The sequence below is a fragment of the Panthera tigris genome, chromosome B1, assembly GCF_018350195.1.
Source record: "Panthera tigris isolate Pti1 chromosome B1, P.tigris_Pti1_mat1.1, whole genome shotgun sequence".
Classification (NCBI taxonomy): domain Eukaryota; kingdom Metazoa; phylum Chordata; class Mammalia; order Carnivora; family Felidae; genus Panthera; species Panthera tigris.
The window spans coordinates 139,396,418-139,412,212 of NC_056663.1; the positions used below are offsets into that span (position 1 = coordinate 139,396,418).

At 38.1% G+C, this 15,795-nt stretch overlaps 1 long non-coding RNA gene across 3 annotated transcripts in view; it reads right to left on the reverse strand.

The window, feature by feature from the left end:
* LOC122238008 overlaps window positions 1-15,795 on the reverse strand; it is a 76,636-nt gene that overhangs the window by 16,004 nt on the left and 44,837 nt on the right. For 2 of the 3 annotated variants that reach the window (XR_006216926.1, XR_006216924.1), the window contains one exon: window positions 1,349-1,500. The exons of the other annotated variant lie outside the window; for it this stretch is intronic. This is a non-coding gene — a long non-coding RNA (uncharacterized LOC122238008). The remainder of the gene's footprint in view (window positions 1-1,348; window positions 1,501-15,795) is intronic. 3 annotated transcript variants of the gene reach the window in all.

Sequence of the window (15,795 nt, forward strand, 5' to 3'; positions counted from 1 at the left end):
ACTGTCTGGATATTATATTTCTGAGCTTGTTATACCCTCTTGAATTATGGGAGCATTTAGTTTCTACTGCCTCAATTAAAACATACCCCTCAGTTTTAAACAGATGCCATGTGTTTAAAGTTAGAACTAGTCATTCTTGCTTCACACTTGTATTTTTTTTTCTGTTACTTTTAAAGATTCAAAAAGAGTACTACTATTTTGAATAATTTGGCCATGGTACTACCTACCCACCCCCACTCCATCTCTGTGGGACTTGTCACCCCTGTGCCCAGATCTCTGGGGTCTGGCCTCCCCCTGTGTCTCTTGTCATTCTTAGATTCCTTACCCTCACATTAGCTAGAAGTGACCTGTGAATGCTAGTCGACCTGTGACCTGTGGAACCAGTTCCACAATCACAGCATGTCCTGCCCAGAAGATCTAGTGTAATGCACATTTGGATGTCACTCCTCAACTCTTGAGGCTTCTGCTACACCTTAGACAAAAGACTCCCATTTTAATGTTATGTCATAATTTGTTTAAAAGTGTTTTGGGGAAAGAATAGCGAAGAGGGATAAGATCTCTGGTTTTGTGGGTTTTATATTCAAGTGAGGAACTAGAAAATAAACAACGGGACTTCCAGAGATGGTCTCTTAAAGTGACAAATATGTAATACATGCCATGTGTGCTATGAAGAAAATAAAGCAGGATGAGATAAAAACTGAGTAGAAAAGGATTTACAGTTGAGGTGGTCAGGGAAGGTTTCTCTGAGGGTGTGAGAATTCCAGATAGAGGGAAGAGCACATTCTCAGGTGCTGAGACAGAAATGAGCTTGGTAAGAACAAGAAGTTGAATGGAGAAGGGCAGGGGGGTTGAGAGGGAGGGAGAGAGTCTGTGACAGGAGAAGAAGATGAGGCAGCAGAAAGCAGAGTGTGTAAGCAGCCCCCAAAGGCTCCAGAGGGAGAGAAGACGATACTCTCAGATACTCTCACCATGATAGGAAGCAAGCTATTGGAGTTGAGCAGGATAGTGATGCGTTATGCTTTAGACATGGGAAAAAATGACTCTAACTCCTGGGTGGAGAGTAAGTATTAGGAGTCAAAAATGGAAGCAGGGAGATGTGTGTGAAGTACTGAAAGATCTTCTCTTCCTTAAAATTTTGTGTAAGTTCATGCATATGTTTCCCAAAGAACAGCGATTCGTATAGAGGAATTGTATTTCAAGTTGGTATTATTCAAAGCAATACGAGGAGTTAAAAATATCTTGTACTCTAGTTGCCTGTGCGCTTGGGTAACTGGAATAATAAACTGCCTTTGCTCTCTTCTTTGTAGCGAACGAAAGAGCATGACAGCCTTTGTCTTAAGAACTTAACTCAGAGAGGAGGGGCTCTTGTAAGTCGTCTCTTCGAAGCTTCAGTTCAGTTCTCCCACGTGACGTGAATCTCCGATCCGAGTTCTGCAGCGGCGGCTGAACAAAACTGAATTTCTCTGCATAAAACAAATCTTGGAGGCATTCCCCCCTCTCCTGAAATAGAAGGGAAATAAAATGGAGAAAAAAGAAGACAGAGAGAGAAAAGGACTAAGCAACACTGTAGGAGGTTAGAGCATAAATTGAGAAAATGATAGATGTTTGTGTTTTTAAGAATGGAAATGCCTGGTGCTCTGTTTTCAATGGCAGGCATTCCTGCAGTGTAAGCCCCACCGCCTGATAATTTCACTTGTCTGCTAACTCCGTTTTTGTGTTACTTAAGGAAGTTGCTTGAGTTCAGGAAAACTTTCAAGGCAGGATAAAATGATCCTTAAGATTAATATAAAAATGAGCTTCTCTGAAAATGTACAAAAATATTGAGAACTGGCCATTCAAAACTGATGAGTGGGTTTAAGGTAATATTATATAGATCTTATATAGTAAGTTGCCCCCACCTATTAACTGTTTTCCTAGAATAATATACATATTATACACACACACACACACACACACAAACGTGTGTACATATATATACATATATATACGTGTGTGTATATATATACACACATATATACATATATATACACATATATATAGTAAGAAAGGAGAGTGATCTTAAAGTCAATAAAACTCACATTTATTTCAAACATTGTTCAAGTAGCAATCAAATTGATAAACTCTAAATGATAGAAATAAAAGGGATCAGTTTCTCCAGATTTCCCCTAAAATATTACATCATGTGCCAATGAACCTTGAGTTCTTAGGAAGAAATTATTAGATTCCCTACATGCGATAGGAATAGCATTTACATCTCTCATATTTTTTACTTTATGTAGCTATACACACACACACACACACACACACACTCCTTCTAAGAAACATATTTGTGTTAGAAAATGCTATAAATGACCCAAACTATGAAATTTTGTGTACAGCTTCACAATCCTAATGATATCCGGATTATTGACATAAGCATTTTGACATCTGAAAATAATGATTTCTTAGCACGTTCAAAGAAAACCAGACAAATCACTTAACACTCATAACTTGCATTTATATATCCTTTTATAATTTTCCAAAGTACTTCCACATGTATTTTTCATTGTTTTTATTTAATAAATATGTATTGGCTACATACTATGTATACAGTGCAAATTTGGTGAAAACCTACGCAAATTGAGTGTGAAATTGTGGTATAAGGGTACGGGTGGAAAAAAATGGCCTTCCCATGATGCTCAGTAAAAAAAGTCTTGCAGCATGAATCCTGAGTGGCCCATTTAAAAATAAACCCTGATCACATAAAATGAGATTTAATGCTAAATGAGGCCTGCTTTATATGGGAAACCCTAGATAAACTCTGTACCGCTGAGAGTATCTCATTTTGCTGCCACACAATTTTCCGTGTATATTAACAGCCTTCCTGAGGAAGCAAAATACTTTTAAATCATTTAACGTACTTTAAAACATTACTTTGGTCTAACTCACAGATAAGTTAAGCCACATAAAAATTTAATATCCCCTAAGGGTAAACAAAACAAAACAAAATACCATAAAAATGATGAGGTTAAGAAGGTTGACATGATTCCTAGGAAAAATGAAGGTTTCTGTAGGAAATTGTTTTCAGGGCCAGCTGAAGGACATTATGATAGAGATCATTGCTTTAACATAATTTCAGAGGCAGTTAATGTTGAACAAGAAGGGAAAGAAAACCCAAGACAGTAAAAGGATAATTAATTCAGTCTTGGTTTTAATTTCCAAGGATCATATGGTGAAGTGACCCTTCACCATGGAAAACTGAACTCGATTTATAGTTTGCGTTTTTATCTTGTGATGATTAACTCTTCCAGGTATTTATTCTACTTTGACATCGATGTTTCCCCTCCATTTTACCAATTGACCTACACAAATCAGGTGAAGAACAATGCTGCAGAGGATGAAGCCAGGTACCACAATCCTTCAGCACCCTAATTTTCCCATAGCTCCTGGAGAATGGCGGCATGATGTGTCTGGGGTGGAGTCCTGGGGGTAGGAAAGGTTAGTTGTGCTTAGTAGCCAGGAATGTGAAGACCCCCAGTTTAACACAAACCATGCCTAAATTCAGGGAGTTGGTTCTGTTGCCAAAAACTGACCAAGGAGGTCAGAAGCCAACGCAGCCATTTTACAAGCGATTAAAAGCAAAGGTAAGAGCAAAGTCAGGCAGAGAGGAAACCGCCTTGGATTCACATATTTAGCTGATTTAATGAATACTGGTGATGCCTACCTACTGCCAGTCTGTGTACAGGGCGATGGGATATTGCAGTGAGAAAGACAAACTGGTCTCGGCAATCTTACTGGCAACTGAGGACAGACATTGAACAAGACAATTCCAGGTCATGAGTTCTGTAAAGGGTTTGTAGTGTTTCCTTCCTTCCCTCTTTGCTTTAGTCCTCCTCACTTAGCAACATAAATATAACAGAACAGCGGGGTGCCTGGCACATACTAGGCTCTCAATGAATATTTGTTAATGAGCTAGAAATTGATTATTCAGACTTCCAGTTCCTCCATGACTGAGTATTCCCAGTTCCTCCCATGTCCTCCCTATTGCAATCCAAAATTCCTGCACATAACACAACAAAAACATAGGAAGCCGTGAAAGGTGGAAAGAAGAAGGCAGAGGCCATAGAACTCGAGGAATAACACGCAGGTCCCTGGGTTTTCTTACTGCATTACCCTGGAAAGGCTTCCCCAACAACCTCCAGCTGGGAATCCCCAATAGGCCATAGAAAACCCCAAAGAAAGCCTCTTTCAACCAGCTAAAGGATATGGGAAAGGGGCCTACCAACGGAAAGCTTTTCTGGCAATACTTGGTCAAATCCAACCAAATAACAACAGAAACAGGCCACGCTCACCCAACCCTGGTGTTTACACGGGAGCCAAGTGGGAAGTTGCTGTTCCAAGCCCCCGTGCCTCCATCATTCAACCCCTTCCCACTCCATGGAAGCAGCCAGTGAGCTCTGATTCTCCTGCTGGATTCCATCTTCCATCCAGTGGAAATAAGAGGCAGTGACTTGAGGAGCCACCCTCAACTAGCAGCCACGAGGCTTAACTACAGGTTGCAAGGCTGAACTAGTGACCACCATGCCTCACCTCCACCCCCTGAGAGCAACAGCAAGTTCAATTGAACCTCCACACCCAGAAATTCCGTTTTTGGAATTGCTGCAACATTCATATTGTTTGGCTACTTTTATCATGTTTATAAATTGACAGATGTGCCATTTCCTCTCTTTTTTTTTTAATTGTAGCCCAAGAGTTAAGCTTTCCTCTACAAAAGAGTATAATTAATGTGTGTGTGTGTGTGTGTGTGTGTGTGTGAACGTTCTTTTGAACTAGTATAACTTGTTCATTTCCATTCAACACTAAAAGGCCTCAAGGCCACTGCTATAACGAGATTCACATTTTGGAGCCAACAATAGTATAGCAATGCATTTCGTGCTGTCGTTCCATAATTTGCCTAATCAAATAAAATGAGATCAAGCATTACATTGGAAGGATCCAACCTCCCCATTCATAGAAAGCTATATTTAGCTAATCACATAAGAAATTACTCTTTTGCCAGGGTTTTGTTTAAATTTTTAAGCTAGTTACAAAACAGAATTTAATTTCTATTCCTCTTCTAAACTCTAGTGAGACTATTTCTCCTACTAAGAAAAGCCAAAATAATGAAAACAATGTATGGAGCTTGATTAATTAGTTAAATCAATAGATATTTACTGATTACTGGCAACATGCTAAGGCACTTTGTTGGTCACTGATTCACAGCAGTGAAAAAGATAGAAACATGATTCTTGAATGTTACGAGGCTTCTTATCTCTAATTTTAATAGTTTTTTTTATTGCTGATATAACAAATTACCATAACTCTGATGTCTTAAAACAACACAAATTTACCATCTTCCAGTTCTGTAGATCAGAAGTCCGACAGCATTTTTTATGGAGCCAAAAGGGAGAATCTCTTTCTTTAAGGTTATAGGATTAAGGTGTCTGGGTTTCTGTTTGGGACAACCCCATCCACTGGCTCGTGGCTTCCTTCCTCCTCCTTCAACGCCAACCACGGCAAGTCAGACTTCCTCACTTTGCATGTCTCAGACCTAGTCTTTTGCCTTTCTCTTCCACTTTTAAGGAATGATTAGATTGGGTAGAAAACCCAGGATAATCTCATTTCAGGGACCTTCATCTTAATCACATCTGAAAAGTTCCTTTTTTTTTTTTTTTTTTTTTTAAATTTTTTTTTAACGTTTATTTATTTTTGAGACAGAGAGAGACAGAGTATGAACAGGGGAGGGGCAGAGAGAGAGGGAGACACAGAATCTGAAACAGGCTCCAGGCTCTGAGCTGTCGGCACAGAGCCCGACACGGGGCTCGAACCCACGGACCATGAGATCATGACCTGAGCCGAAGTCGGACGCTTAACCGACCAAGCCACCCAGGCGCCCCTGAAAAGTTCCTTTTGACGTGTAAAGTAACATAATCACTTGATCTGGACATCTTTGGGTGAGGGGAGTATTATTCTGTCTATCACACTAACATAGAGAGTGAATTTAAGAATTTGGCCTGTGAAAATATTTCCTTGAAATAAATTTATTTCAAGTAACAATTTAAATTCATATCATATGCTTTGAGAATGAAACTGAATTAAAAATTACTCAGATCTGCATAATGGCATTTGAAAATTTATGTTTGTTTTAATTTCAGATCAATCCAATTTATTGAAACTGAGGTGGAAAAATTCTGGTTTTCCTCATGCCAACCAACACCTCTTTACTAGTAATTTTGAAAGGCTCAACAGTATTGTTCTTTGTCTATAGCCATTGGCCACACATCCACCATAGCAAGTCCCTAATTCTGAATTATTGCTTTCAATTTTCCTGTTACAAAGCTAAAGAACACTGCGAGAGGATATTGAGTCAATCACCAATTGGCACCATTAAAAAAAAGAGTGTGTGTGTGTGTGTGTGTGTGTGTGTGTGTATGTGTGTGTAGTTTTCTAGTGTCATATATTGTTCTACTTTTATTGAGAATAAATAACTCTTCTGGAAGGCAATTAGTATGTGCATTCTCTAGAATCAAATAAATTTGCTTTATGTTTTCTAAAAAAAGAAAAAAATTAAAGACAAAATTATAACCATATGATTAAATATTGTAACAAATCAATAATAATAAAGGATTGGAACCCAACTAAATAACAATAATAGGGCAGCAATAAATTAAATTCTGGTACATATGATATATTGAAGAATACTCGATCACATGGGAAATGTGTAGTATATATATGCGTATATAAGTATATATATATATATATATATATACGCATATATATACTTATTTAAAAATACTAGGTTATAATATGTAGCTATACTATGATTTCATTATAAAAACTATTAAAATCACATAATAAATGCACATGAAGATTTAGATACATAAATTTAAATATAGCAGTTGATGTACAGAAAAGAGTGATGCTACTGAATTTTATTTTTAAGAAATTATAATTTTACTCAAAAGCAGATATATTTCCATTTTAAAATGCCATTTGGATTGGAATCTCTGATGCAGCTATTTATAAATATCCATAATAAAAGGAAAGAATGAAATTAAAAGTTAATAGTGTGAGATACAAAGACTACAATAGTGAGATGAAGAGGAAATTAAGTGAGTTAAGGTAAAAACTAGAAAGAAACTAAAATTTGAATAGCTAGATCAACAAAAAACAATATTATCAGAATAGATTCTGCAGAATCTTTATTTAGTCACATTGAAAACACAGAGAATCTTTTTAAATTAAGAAAAAAGAGACAAAAGATAAAACCATGATGATGAACTTGAAAGACCTTACACTCTAAATCACTTACCTCGCTTAATCTGCTAATTTATGTCGCAAGAAAATTTTCTACAATCTAATGACCAAATAGGCTTTTATTCAGCGATTCATGAATCAGGCAGCATCCAATCAACAGGTAGAAAGGAACTCCAAAGAGGTGCATGAAGAGAAAGACTTTTATAGAGCAGCATGAGCAGAAACAAAGAAATTACACTGGTTGTTTGCTGAATGGTTAAAACACACTTCTTTTACCTAGAGCAAAGGGCAGTCGCAGAACCTGGTCAGGTAGCCTGTGTTGAGATTTTACATACGGGAGAATAAGAATGTGTAAATTATTTATTGAATTTGGTGTTTAGAATCACTTATGTTGAAAAAAAATTTTTAAGTCATTTCAAAAGTAGACATTTATAGAGCTAAAAGTAAATTATTTATTTCCAAATAACTGAGGAAGACAAAAATAAAGCTAAACAAAACAAAGTTGTTTATACGAAGATCATAAAAAGGAGCAATAAAATAACCATAAAATAAAGACAAACTATGGAAACTAAAGTTCCAGAATGACAGAAGACCCAGTATATAATTTACAATCACAAATTAAAATGACTTAAATTCTTTCTTAAAATTCAGTGGTTTCCATTTTATCATAGAAAGATTAAAATAGAACGGAAAGTAAAAGTAAGTCTAATTCAATGACACAAAAATATAATAAATAAAATAAGTATAGCAAAGCATAAATCAAAATAAAATTTAACATATCAAATACAAATAATATAAAAGATGAGCAGTGGGGCACATGTGTGGCTCAGTCGGTTGGGTGACCGACTTTGGCTCAGATCATGATCTCACAGCTGGTGAGTTCGAGCCCCACGTCAGGCTCTGTGCTGACAGCTGGGAGCCTGCAGCCTGGAGCCTGCTTCGGATTCTGTGTCTCCTTCTTTCCGTCCCTCCCCTGCTCACACACTGTCTCTGTCTTTCTCAAAAATAACCTTAAAAAAACTTAAAAAAAAAGATGAGCAATTAATGAAAGATAAAATACAGAAATCAAAAATTCAAAATATCTGAAGACCAAACATATATGTTACAATGACTGTTTGACTTCTTAAAAAATTCAGTGGCTCATATTGAGTGAAAGAAGACACAAAATAATCATTCCTTTTATATTATGTCCAAGGATAGGCAAAACTAAACTACAGTGAGAGAAATCAGCAATTGGCTAGATAGGCAGTGTGCAGAGTATTGGGTTTACTGGAAAAGAGAATGAAGGAATGTGTTGGGTATGAATACAATGCTGTATAACTGGTCACTCTTGAAGGGTGGTCCAGACCAGCAATGTAAGTACTACCTGGGAACTTGATGAACATGCATATTCTTGGGTCCCACACCAGACCTACTGAAATAGAAACAGGAATTCAGAAGGAGGGACCCAGGAATCTGTATTTAATAAACCCTCTCACAGATTTTAAATGTATGCAAACCTTTGAGAATCAGTACTTTGTTTTGGGTGATAGTTACATAGATGTAAGAAACTATCAACAGAACTAAGTGTTTAGAAAACTTTTTACGTAAATTATAATTTTTTTTTTAAAAAGTCAAATATAAAGATTCACTGTTCAAAAAAAAAAAGGCTTACATTTTGGAATAAATATAAAAATACCATAAAAATAAAACCCACTAAACAATGTAAATGTCAGAAGAACATAAACTAATTATCAGCAAATAAAGTTTAACAAGGAAAACACACGTGAAAATAGAGGAGTAGGTTGTGGGGGGCGGGGGAGGGGGCACCTGAAATTAAAGAAATGTGATGTCCCATGACTGTCTTAGATATACAAACTGGAAGAAAAATTAAATGGCTTATTTCAAAAACATCTTTTGATTCCTATGTGATATGAGATTAATATATAAAAAGGAAAATGTAAGTCAGTTTTGTTTAATTAATTGGACAGAATTTTGTATAATTTTTAATGCTCTTTAAAACATTTAGAGCATGAGATATCAAAGATATTTTAGGACACAGATTTCTTCAACATCCTGCTCAGAGATTTGGCTTAAAAACAAAGGTTATTTCTATGGAATAGGGAAATTCTCTATATTCAGAAAATTTAACCAGTCAATTACTGGGCAAGTACTAACAGCTGTGTTCCATTATAGACAAAATATGAATTCTAAGGTAATCAATCTATCATACTTAATATGTATTTGTATAAATCCCTGATGCCTTTTACAAGATAAATGTAGTTGCTCAGAGTAGTGTATTGAAGCATTTAAGGAGCAGTATGTCAGTGTTTTAAAGTAGGAGTTAGTGTTGTATCATTCTAGGAGAAAATTTTAAAGTCCTTTGATGTCTTTGTGGGCAATTTTTAAAAAAGTTCAAATGCTTGATAAATTTCTATACATTTACCCCATGATACCATTGTGAACTTTTTAAATGGTTAAATTTAATACACAGGAAAAAATATATATTTCCGAATGGAGAAACAAGGCAATTTGGTGATTTTCACAAAACTCATTTATTCTAAACGTAGGACATCATAAGGACAGTGAGAATCCAGCATTGTTTGGGGATGGTTCTCTAAATTAAACAGGAGAAACAGGAAAATGTTTAATGAAGGATCTCCTGTTATAAAGGCAAGTTGTAGAACAGAGTTTTTTATATTAACTTTGGACAGTGACACAGGAAATATCCACCAGGATGTACAACTGTCATCTCACACTCAACAACTACCACAGCAACGGCACGAATAATCTCTCATCTTGGCCTCTGCATAGCTTGGCATTTCCTATGTCTGTCAACTCATCAACTAATCATGACATCTAGAAATCATAACCAATTTCCTCCTTTCTTTATTCTCCTATTTCTTACTAGCTATCATTAGTTTTCCCTTTCTCGTCTTAAATATTCCTGTTCTAGTTAATCTAATCTTAGGTTGCACTGTCCAATAGAACTCTGTGAGATAATGGAAATCTTCTGTAAATCTACACTGTACAGTAGAGTAGCCACTAGCCATATGTGAGCATTTGAAATATAGCTAGAAAGACTGAGAAACTAAATTTTCAATTTGACTTGCTTCATCCATACATGCATTTGGTCATTTAAAAATATCTTTTGGGGGGGTGCCTGGGTGGCTCAGTCAGTTAAGCATCCAAATCTCTATTTTGGCTCAGGTCATGATCTCATGGTCATGAGATCAAGCCCTCCTTTGTGGAGCTCTGCACTGGGCATGGAGCCTGTTTAAGATTCCCTCTCTCCCTCTCCCCCTGCCCCACCCCTGCCTCAAAAAAATCTTTCAGAGGACATCTACTATGTACGCAAGCATAGTTAAGCTTCTAATTCCAAAAGGGTCCAGTGGCAGAGAAAAGAAAGTGATAGATATTTGTGCATAGGGGGTTATAGGAGAGTGGACAAATACCGACTAGGTGCTCAGAAAAAACTTCTTGGGGAAGGTGGTGCTTTAAATGAGACTCAGTAGGTAAAGAGTACAGATGAAGGAGGAGCAGAGAGACATATATAGTATTAATGAAGCAAAAGAGAACATGGTCCACTTGGCGGGAAATTATAAAAGTTTAGCATGGCTGAAATCTGTAATTTGAAGTGAGGAAAATGTCATGAGATGAGCTTAGAAAAGTTACTCAAAGACTCCAATGTCATGTCTAACCATTCCCTGCCCCCTATTTTAAAGTGCTTAGAAGATAATTGTTTGGTAATGGACTAATCAGGACTATTTTGTTAGTTAGAACTTATTTTTAAGCAAAAGAGAGATATAATCAGATGTGGAGTTTGACAAGTTATGCAGGAGAATGGATCAGAGTGTGCAAAGTTTGTGGGGCTGTCAGTGGGAGATTGTTGCCATGGTCTTAGCCTGTAATGACAGAAGAGAAAGAAAGTAAAATGTATTGGAAAAAAATTATTATGGGGTTAGAATCAGCAAGATTTGTGACTGATTACCTGTATGGAGTGAAGGAGTTGGGGAATCAAGACATCCCACAGGTTTCTGACTCTGGCCCCTTTGACTTACAAGAGTCATTAGTGTGGAAAGGTTTGACTTGGACCAAAAATTATTTCTAAGATAACTCACTCAAGTGGCTCTTGACAGAAGACCTCAGTTCATAGACATATGAACCTCTTGACAGAGTTCCATGAGTAGTGTCCCTATGACTTAGAAGGTTTCACCCCAGAGCAAGTGTGAGAGGAGAGATGAGAGAGAGAGAGAGAGAGAGACAGAGAGAGAGAGAGGACACAATGCCTTCTAATGACCTAGTTTTGGAAGCTGTGTACCATAGTTTCTGCCTTATCCTATTCGTTAGAATGGAGTCATTAAGTCCAGCTCATAGTCAATGGGAGGGAATTAGCCTCCACCTTTTGAAGGGGAGAGTGTCAAAAAATTTGTGGACATATTTTAAAATTACTGCACTAATATAGGGGACAAACAAGCTTATTTATTCCAGCAGGAGGCTTCACTCTAATTATTGTGGGGGAACAATGAACTTAGTTCTGGTTCCACCCACTTGCCTTTGTGAAATATATAAATGGCAATTTTCAATAGACTGTCAGGGAATACCTGTAGCAGGAATATATGGATGGAAGTAGAGCCCAAAAGTGATTGTAAAAACTGATAGTCAAATTGTGTGAGAGAACCAAGAAAGAGTGATGTGTTAATGAATCATAATATTTGGAAAAGGAAGAAGTGGATATAATACAAAATGACTTTAGGTTATAAGTTACTCCTGGAGAGGAAGAAACAGGGAAAGGATGGGGATTTTTAGGCATCCCTTATGTTTTATATATTTATTAATATAGTTAAAAATATGGCAAAATGTCTGTATTCGTTTAATCCAAATGATAAGTAATGAGTGTCTGTTATATTTATTATGTGAATTTTTATATTTGAGACATTTGTGTACTTGAAATACTTACAATGTTAATAAAATTCCAAAAAATGGATTAACTTTTGAAAGTCCTGAAGAAAGTTAAGTAGGGCAAGGACTGAAAAATATCCATTGGATTTGGTAATCAAGTGGTCACTAGGGACCTTGATAAAAATAATTTCAGTGAACTAGTGGTTGTAAAAGCCAGATTTCAGGAGAAGAAAGATGGCGGCGTAGGAGGACGCGGGGCTCACAGCGCGTCCTGCCGATCACTTAGATTCCACCTACACCTGCCTAAAGAACCCAGAAAACCGCCAGAGGATTAGCAGAAGGGAGTCTCCGGAGTCAAGCGCAGACCAGAGGCCCACGGAAGAGGGTAGGAAGGGCGGCGAGGCGGTGCGCGCTCCACGGACTGGCGGGAGGGAGCCGGGGCGGAGGGGCGGCTCGCCGGCCAAGCAGAGCCCCCGAGTCTGGCTGGCAAAAGCGGAGGGGCCGGACAGACTGTGTTCCGACAGCAAGCGCGACTTAGCGTCTGGGAGGTCATAAGTTAACAGCTCTGCGCGGAAACTGACTCCCTCCCGCTGCCACAGGGCCCCTCCTGAAGTGGATCACCTAAGGAGAAGCGAGCTAAGCCTGCCCCTCCAGCCCCCGTGCACCTTGCCTACCCACCCCAGCTAATACGCCAGATCCCCAGCAACACAAGCCTGGCAGTGTGCAAGTAGCCCAGACGGGACACGCCGCCCCACAGTGAATCCCGCCCCTAGGAGAGGGGAAGAGAAGGCACACACCAGTCTGACTGTGGCCCCAGCAGTGGGCTGGGGGCAGACATCGGGTCGGACTGCGGCCCCGCCCACTAACTCCAGTTATACACCACAGCACAGGGGAAGTGCACTGCAGGTCCTCACCACGCCAGGGACTCTCCAAAATGACCAAATGGAAGAATTCCCCTCAGAAGAATCTCCAGGAAATAACAACAGCTAATGAACTGATCAAAAAGGATTTAAATAATATAACAGAAAGTGAATTTAGAATAATAGTCATAAAATTAATCGCTGGGCTTGAAAACAGTATACAGGACAGCAGAGAATCTCTTGCCACAAAGATCGAGGGACTAAGGAACAGTCACGAGGAGTTGAAAAACGCTTTAAACGAATTGCAAAACAAAATGGAATCCACGATGGCTCGGCTTGAAGAGGCAGAGGAGAGAATAGGTGAACTAGAAGATAAAGTTATGGAGAAAGAGGAAGCTGAAAGAAAGAGAGATAAAAAAATCCAGGAGTATGAGGGGAAAATTAGAGAACTAAGTGATACACTAAAAAAAAATAATATACGCATAATTGGTATCCCAGAGGAGGAAGAGAGAGGGAAGGGTGCTGAAGGGGTACTTGAACAAATTATAGCTGAGAACTTCCCTGAACTGGGGAAGGAAAAAGGCATTGAAATCCAAGAGGCACAGAGAACTCCCTTCAGACGTAACTTGAATCGATCTTCTGCACGACATATCATAGTGAAACTGGCAAAATACAAGGATAAAGAGAAAATTCTGAAAGCAGCAAGGGATAAACGTGCCCTCACATATAAAGGGAGACCTATAAGACTCGTGACTGATCTCTCCTTTGAAACTTGGCAGGCCAGAAAGGCTTGGCACGATATCTACAGTGTGCTAAACAGAAAAAATATGCAGCCGAGAATCCTTTATCCAGCAAGTCTGTCATTTAGAATAGAAGGAGAGATAAAGGTCTTCCCAAACAAACAAAAACTGAAGGAATTTGTCACCACGAAACCAGCCCTACAAGAGATCCTAAGGGGGATCCTGTGAGACAAAGTACCAGAGACATCACTACAAGCATAAAACATACAGACATCACAATGACTCTAAACCCATATCTTTCTATAATAACACTGAATGTAAATGGATTAAATGCGCCAACTAAAAGACATAGGGTATCAGAATGGATAAAAAAACAAGACCCATCTATTTGCTGTCTACAAGAGACTCATTTTAGATCTGAGGACACCTTTAGATTGAGAGTGAGGGGATGGAGAACTATTTATCATGCTCCTGGAAGCCAAAAGAAAGCTGGAGTAGCCATACTTATATCAGACAAACTAGACTTTAAATTAAAGGCTGTAACAAGAGATGAAGAAGGGCATTATATAATAATCACAGGGTCTATCCACCAGGAAGAGCTAACTATTATAAATGTCTATGCGCCAAATACCCGAGCCCCCAGATATATAAAACAATTACTCATAAACATAAGCAACCTTATTGATAAGAATGTGGTCATTGCAGGGGACTTTAACACCCCACTTACAGAAATGGATAGATCATCTAGACACACAGTCAATAAAGAAACAAGGGCCCTGAATGATACATTGGATCAGATGGACTTGACAGATATATTTAGAACTCTGCATCCCAAAGCAACAGAATATACTTTCTTCTCGAGTGCACATGGAACATTCTCCAAGATAGATCATATACTGGGTCACAAAACAGCCCTTCATAAGTTTACAAGAATTGAAATTATACCATGCATACTTTCAGACCACAATGCTATGAAGCTTGAAATCAACCACAGGAAAAAGTCTGGAAAACCTCCAAAAGCATGGAGGTTAAAGAACACCCTACTCACGAATGAGTGGGTCAACCAGGCAATTAGAGAAGAAATTAAAACATATATGGAAACAAACGAAAATGAAAATACAACAATCCAAACGCTTTGGGACGCAGCGAAGGCAGTCCTGAGAGGAAAATACATTGCAATCCAGGCCTATCTCAAGAAACAAGAAAAATCCCAAATACAAAATCTAACAGCACACCTAAAGGAAATAGAAGCAGAACAGCAAAGGCAGCCTAAACCCAGCAGAAGAAGAGAAATAATAAAGATCAGAGCAGAAATAAACAATATAGAATCTAAAAAAACTGTAGAGCAGATCAACGAAACCAAGAGTTGGTTTTTTGAAAAAATAAACAAAATTGACAAACCTCTAGCCAGGCTTCTCAAAAAGAAAAGGGAGATGACCCAAATAGATAAAATCATGAATGAAAATGGAATGATTACAACCAATCCCTCAGAGATACAAACAATTATCAGGGAATACTATGAAAAATTATATGCCAGCAAATTGGACAACCTGGAAGAAATGGACAAATTCCTAAACACCCACACTCTTCCAAAACTCAATCAGGAGGAAATAGAAAGCTTGAACAGACCCATAACCAGCGAAGAAATTGAATCGGTTATCAAAAATCTCCCAACAAATAAGAGTCCAGGACCAGATGGCTTCCCAGGGGAGTTCTACCAGACATTTAAAGCAGAGATAATACCTATCCTTCTCAAGCTATTCCAAGAAATAGAAAGGGAAGGAAAACTTCCAGACTCATTCTATGAAGCCAGTATTACTTTGATTCCTAAACCAGACAGAGACCCAGTAAAAAAAGAGAACTACAGGCCAATATCCCTGATGAATATGGATGCAAAAATTCTTAATAAGATACTAGCAAATCGAATTCAACAGCATATAAAAAGAATTATTCGCCATGATCAAGTGGGATTCATTCCTGGGATGCAGGGCTGGTTCAACATTCGCAAATCGATCAACGTGATACATCACATTAACAAA